The sequence below is a fragment of the Astatotilapia calliptera genome, chromosome 9 (assembly GCF_964374335.1).
Source record: "Astatotilapia calliptera chromosome 9, fAstCal68.1, whole genome shotgun sequence".
NCBI classification, from domain to species: domain Eukaryota; kingdom Metazoa; phylum Chordata; class Actinopteri; order Cichliformes; family Cichlidae; genus Astatotilapia; species Astatotilapia calliptera.
Genome location: NC_137430.1, coordinates 5,236,898 through 5,243,987, shown reverse-complemented (window position 1 = coordinate 5,243,987; position 7,090 = coordinate 5,236,898). Strand labels below are relative to the sequence as shown.

At 38.9% G+C, this 7,090-nt stretch overlaps 1 long non-coding RNA gene across 2 annotated transcripts; it reads right to left on the bottom strand.

The window, feature by feature from the left end:
* Nucleotides 1-4,326: 4,326 nt before the first annotated feature.
* Nucleotides 4,327-6,683, bottom strand: LOC145430891 (uncharacterized). Of its 2 annotated transcripts, none has more exons than XR_013911216.1 (2): nucleotides 5,681-6,683; nucleotides 4,327-4,968 (listed from the first exon to the last, which is right to left on the bottom strand). It is a non-coding gene; the product is annotated as an uncharacterized LOC145430891 (long non-coding RNA). The 2 variants fall into 2 exon arrangements; XR_013911217.1 differs by having other exon boundaries at nucleotides 5,998-6,683.
* Nucleotides 6,684-7,090: the final 407 nt, after the last annotated feature.

Here is a 7,090-nt window from a genome sequence, read left to right as displayed (position 1 = left end):
GTTTTGCTATTGAAACTATGATATAACCCATGATATTGATTTTTAAAATTGGTTGACAAAAGAATGTTTCAAAATGTTTGCTTTGCTAAGACTGCCCACTTTGTGCCTCTCCATAAACTGCCATTTCCACAGGAAACTGTCAGCCTTTTGATTAATCATGTTATGTGTGGATGTACATGAACCGCCTTGTTGTGCGACTTGGACCTGGCACATTACAAACAGACTCCACGCGTACCACAGCATATCCACCAGGTCAGAACGTTTAGCTGCGATCTAAAAATATTGCATTAGTCCCTTTGTTTTTCATCGCATTATTAACCAGCTGCCTACCATGAGGATCTACTGTGGAGATCCACCTCATATTCCATACGTCTCAGTTAAAACCTGTCACTACAAGCCACCTGTGCTTTCCTGTCAAGTGACTGACGGACATATGCTGGTGAAGAGGAAGGGTCATAGATTCATTTATCCTTTATCACAGCCCAGACAACCCTGGAGGCTTCCACTGAGGAGGGGTACTGTTATGATAATAGAAAGATTTCACCATTCTCTTTTTAAAATGAACAAGTGTCTCAGATCCTATCCAGACTCTAAAACATTTTAACTTGAAAAAATGAACCGTTCAAAATTTTACAATCATACACGGAGAGAGGCACGCATGACGCAGTCACTCAGTGTATAAGAAGCCATGTGTACTTTCCTCCCCTGTATCAGCACGCTCACAGCAATGATCTCATGTATTGTTTTTTTTTCTTTAATGCTATTGTTGTGTCCTTTGGTCCAATCACTAGCATGTCATAAAGCAATTTAGGACCGAAGATCAAAAACTCTAGAGAGTCCTGCTGCAGAATCGGGTTTCATGTGTACACTTTCACTTTTCCCACTGCTCCAAAGAAAAACTGTGGAGGTGAGTGTGGTGTGGTATAGATGGGCCGTGGGTGGGGGAGTTGTTGGTGATTGATTCCAGTGTCAAAGCCAGTCTGATGCGAGTCCACAGAGAGCATAAAAGATAGAGAAGGGGGAAGGTGGACCTGGAGCTGATTGCATCCTCCTCCTCTTGAATAGCTCCAGTACAAGACACTTGTTTTTCAGCTCTGCTGTAGAATGGCGTATGTTAAATACTTGATCACCTGACTAACCATAAAACTTGATTGCCCTGCATATCATCTTTAGCACAGAGAGAGATAATTTATACATCAGTGATGTTAAAAATAAAAAAACAGACTGTACAGCTGTCAAAGGTTTGACCATTTTGTTTGTGCTCAATCCATAAAGAGAAAATCAATAGCAGTCCAACCATTACACTGATAGATAAGGGGCTGAAATTAAAAGAGACTTTAACACTAATGAGGAAGATAGGCAGAGACAGATACAGATACAAAGCGGTTTTGCCTTCTCCATCGATTAACAACAAGTGATGTTCTGGTTAATATGCAAATGGACATGCTGAAAAGGAAGCAGGAGGGGGATAAGGATGGTGCAGATTTAAAGATTTATTTTATAAATACTTTGGACTTTGCTGGAATAGAGGATGGCCAGGCTTTAATGAAACTGTCAGGCCATGGAAAAGTCTGATGAGGTTCCTCTAAACATTATATTAACAGTAGGTCCTCAACCACCTTCTCATGCCAGATATAATTACAGCATCATTACCAAAAGCATTCAGGTCCTAGCTGACCCCTTATCACTTACCACTACCCCCTGCCTTCCTAGCTCCTTGATTCGCCTCCAAACCCCGTAATAACACAGTTTTTCTGCATTGCGACAGGAAAAAAGCAAAAAAAAAAAAGCAATTGATGGTCTCATTAGTTTTCCCATGTCCCTCCTATAGTGCCATTTTCATATGGTAAGAAGAAAGGGAGACAACAAATAAACTGCTGTGCAAGGAAGAGGGAGCAGTAGAGAGGAGGGGTGGTGTAAGAAATGTAAAGAAATTACCTAAAATTGAAGATGCTTATAAATGTATTTGTTGGCTTCCCTCTGGATGAATACCCAATAAAAACATTTGCTCATTACTACTCCTACTTTGTACTAAAAGTACTGCAAACATTAGAGTATTTTCTTAAGTTACCGCTTGACATTTTTTCCAAACAGCAGATTAAGTAATCCATTATTTTCTTGTACCTCTCGTCTGTCCTGGGTGGAGCTTTACCTCCTGTAAATGCACAGTACAGTATGGAGTCTTTGAAATCAGGTGTGGTTGGTCTTCCAGTTGGTGGAAGCTTTGATTCATATTCCCTCATCTTAAAAATGTTCTACTTAACTTATAATATTTAGTGAATAATTTGAAAAGTAATTGTACAAAATCATATGCAAAAATACATCATTTTGAGACCAGGACATTACATGACTGTGTTAACATAAAATATTATCATCTCAAATTTAATCAAAAATGTGTTTATTTATCATGTACTAATATTTGGGGTGTGTGGGAAAATGTTATCCCTAGAGCCACTGAGGGAATTATTTTGATGTCAACAGAAATTAATCTAAAATACTGTGCTCAACATGTAGCAACATGTGGCTACTGAAAATGATATAAAACCTGCTGTAGCACGACACAGAGGTAACTACAGTGGGGCAAAAAAGTATTTAGTCAGCCACCGATTGTGCAAGTTCCCCCACTTAAAATGATGACAGAGGTCAGTAATTTGCACCAGAGGTACACTTCAACTGTGAGAGACAGAATGTGAAAAAAAAAACCATGAATCCACATGATAGGATTTGTAAAGAATTTCCCAGTCTGGTGCAGGTCTACAATACTTTTCCTGGTGTCCTTCGAAAGCTCTTTGGTCTTGGCCATGGCGGAGTTTGGAGTCTGACTGTTTGAGGCTGTGGACAGGTGTCTTTTATACAGATGATGAGTTCAAACAGGTACCATTCATACAGGTAACGAGTGGGGGACAGAAAAGCTTCTTACAGAAGACGTTACAGGTCTGTGAGAGCCAGAGATTTTCCTTGTTTGAGGTGACCAAATACTTATTTTCCACCCTGATTTACGAATAAATTCTTTACAAATCCTACCATGTGGATTCATGGATTTTTTTTTCACATTCTATCTCTCACAGTTGAAGTGTACCTCTGGTGCAAATTACTGACCTCTGTCATCATTTTAAGTGGGGGAACTTGCACAATCGGTGGCTGACTAAATACTTTTTTGCCCCACTGTAGATAGCCTAGATAGATAAACAGATATCAGATATTTGATCAGACAAAATAAAAAAATATTAAGAGACTGTCTTCCAAAATTATTTTGCACTTTTGTCATGTAGTATATAGAATAATATGATGAGAGTATTTGATGCATATAAAGCTTTTTTTGTTCCTTACTAAGTACTTATTAGCAGATTGTGTTTCTGTTTGTTTCAGCAGTTCCAGCTTTCAATGCAGCTTGTTGGCCTTAGTTTATAACTTGGCACTTCAACGTCTCACTCCTACCCCCCACGCCTAGATGCAACTAATTTTAATGTCAAAATGTCTTAAAATCATGGAGTCCAAAAAGAAATTGATGACGTCTAGCTTAGCTATCTTTCATAAAGTCGAATTATTACTTTATAGTGTAAATCAGAAACACACATCTATAAGTAACTACAAACAGCTAATCCCGAAATTGAAATCTGTTCATCTGGCTGTTCTGTACTGTATCTGTGTACAAACAGAACGGCTTGTGAACATTTTAATCACATATTGTATTGCAAAAAAAGCTATTATAATAAAATAGCACAGTCACCAAATTTACAAATTCAAATTGAAGTAAAAGTACAAATAATGCCTCATATCAACACAGTGTTTATGGAGTGTGATTCAAGCAGTTCAACAATTGCAAATTTCACTTTGACCACAGAGGACATCCACACAGAGACACTCTATTTATTATGCTTCACAGCCTTTGTTTATCAAAGGCTCAATTCAGATTCAACAAAGCAAGGCAACAGTTTGCATAAAGTGTCTCAGAGCTTTTCCTCCATTGGTTTCCTTTTGCAGTACTTTTTTTTTTTCACACTTTGAGCTTAGTCAGCAAATCATACACAAAGCATTCCTCGGCCAGAGACAAGAAAGAAGCTGCTTTCTCTTGTAAGGGCTCACACCTGAATGCGAACAAACATAGTTTTATATTGATTACCTGTGACAGGAGACTTCAACAGAATCAGAGATCTATGTGTATTCACTGAAAAACATGCACAAGACAAATATCGATTCCAGTGCATAATGCAAAGCCCTCCATAATATTACATCAGTGAAAGTGAAGAGAATTAGCAAAATAAATTCCTTACTCTCAGAATAATAATGTACTGTAGCTTGGAGGAAGTTTCAAATGCAGCAGAATAATTACTGAAAGTATTTAATTTCTGAAATAATACAGTCCAGTCATTAACTATTCATCCTAAAACAAGATATCAACTAAATCCTCAAATCTCCTTTCTGCAGATTTTTGTCTTTTCTTCGGTGTGTGTTAGAATATTGCATCCATTTGACCTTGTGAAAAGCATCTGTCTGTTCCTGTTTTATCGGCAGTCGTGGTTTGTTGGCAGGCGTGGTTCGTGGCGCGGCTGCGGGGAGGCTGACACACCTCACCTGCATCAGTTCGTCACGCCTCCCCTGGCTATAAGAGCGAACTAGGTCCTGAATATTTTGGTTGTTGGTATGTCGGGCTGTGAGCTGTAAAGCTGCAACAGTGTGTGTTATAGCAATGAAGAGATGCTGAAAAGCATGAAAATGCCACTGCCGCAGTATGTTTACAGTGGTGCCGAAACCCAGGAGGGGGGCGCAGCAGACCCAGGACCGGGCCAGTGTAGCCGGTCTGGCCTTAAACTCTGATTGCCGTTAGTTCTCTGCGTTGTGTTGTGCGAATGACCAGAGGAGTCAACTCTCACTTTGCCAGCTGGGTGGATTTATTCTGCCATAACTGTTTAAAATAAAAACAAAACAGCACAGCGACTTCACTTTACTGGACTTCTGCATGAACACCTCTCCTCAGCGGGGCCTCTAGGCCAGCGGTCTCCAACCTTTTTTGCGCCACAGACCGGTTTATGCCCGACAATATTTTCACGGACCGGCCTTTAAGGTGTCCCGGATAAATATAACAAAATAAAACTAGTACCGGTACCGGAAAAAATAAGATTTATTCATAAGACACGTGAAAAGACCCAGGAAAACCTAGTTAATAATAATAAAAATGATAACAAAATAAGGCTGAAAACCGATAAAAACCCTGAAAACCATACATTTCACACCTGAGCCTCAACTCTCGTGGCCCGGTACCAAACGACTCATGGACCGGTACCGGTCCGAGACCCGGGGGTTGGGGACCGCTGCTCTAGGCGACTGAGGTGCAACATCACAACAAATCTACTTAACAAATAAAACTGCTAAAATACTAAAATGAATTTATAAACATATCTAACAAATTAAAATGCACTTCATCGTGACCATATAGCGACAATTACCTCATCAACAAAATTATACTTTAGGGAAACTTCATTTACCAGTGGCAATTTTACATATTTTTTTAGTTACATATATCTAACAGTAAGTTGAAACAGTGAACATGAATCACAAACAAACAAAAGATATAACCAGTACAAATGACACAAAAATAAAAGAGGGAGCTCACATACCTGTTTAAAATAAAAACAAAACAGCACAGCGACTTCACTTTACTGGACTTCTGCATGAACACCTTCAAGGGAGAGAGAAGCATAGCGGACCACATGAGAAGCCACCTGCATGCTCATATGCTCTCATCTGAGAATGGCTAACTAGCATGTTACAATAAAGTGCTGTACTCGATAGAGAAACTAATTCACGCTAAAACATTAACAGAACTGCGAGACAAAATGCACAAAGGGAACAAGCAGTGTTTGAATTACTTTTAGTTACTTTAACTGTGTTTATTCGCTCTGTAACTGAGAACACTATAGTGATGTTCAGCCCAGCAACAGAAAGCACTGCAGAGGGTCGTGCGCACAGCTGAACGCACTATGGGAACATCTTTACCAACACTGCAGGACATCTACGCTGAAAGGTGCAGATCCCGGGCCATCAGGATCACTAACGACTCCAGCCATCCCGCTTACAAACTGTTCAGGCCACTGAGGTCAGGGAAACGCCTCTGTAGCCTGAAAACAAGAACTGAAAGGTTCAGGAGGAGTTTTTACCCACAAACAGTGAGACTCCTCAATCAAAACACAAATCGGACAACATGATGGACAATTCCATACACAGTATATAATTTTCTTTTGAGTTTTATCCTTATTTTTATTTGTATTTTATCATTTACATCTGTATTTATGTAAATACGTACACTATAGCTCTTAACTATTACAGCGTAATATTTTGCACGATATTATACATTTTTATACTTTTATATAGATATTTTTTTTTATTATAAGTTTAGTAAGATGCACAGTCGGGGGGGGGAGTACTTTTTAGCCGGAAAAAACATTTCACTGTGTGTTGTACTAGTTATAACTACATGTGACAAATAAATAAAGAATTGAATTGAATTGAAATTCAATTCGTGAACGAATCGTTCAATACTCGAGAATCACTTTACTGACTCGTGAATCATGATTCACAAGTCCAACTGACTCACTGACTCATCCCTGTTGTCGCTCACCCCCTCCCTCCTGTGCTGAATCATAGAGCGAACGAATCACTCACTCACTCACTCACTCACTCACTCACTCACCCCCTCCCTCCTGCCTCACAGCTTCTTCTTCTTCTTGTTGGTTGGCAACCAATGTTAAGGCACATTACCGCCCCCTGGCTCACAGCTCAGTGGACATTTCGATGAGAAAATATATATTTGACACATTTAAGGAAAATACTAATAAAATACAAATAAACAAAATAAAGGTTTATTAAGCAATTTTGATAGGAAATTGCTTAATTTTAGAAATGTTTTTGCTCTATAAAATAGTTGTTTTTTTTAGAATCATTCATCTTAGCAGTGAGATTTACATGAAAAGAGAAACAAATTAAATTTGAGTGAAAATGTAAATTTTTTGCACTCTCTGGTCAACTGACTCAGTGAATCAAATGACTCAAAAAACCTGATTCACTTTGGTGAGTGACTCATTAAAACTCA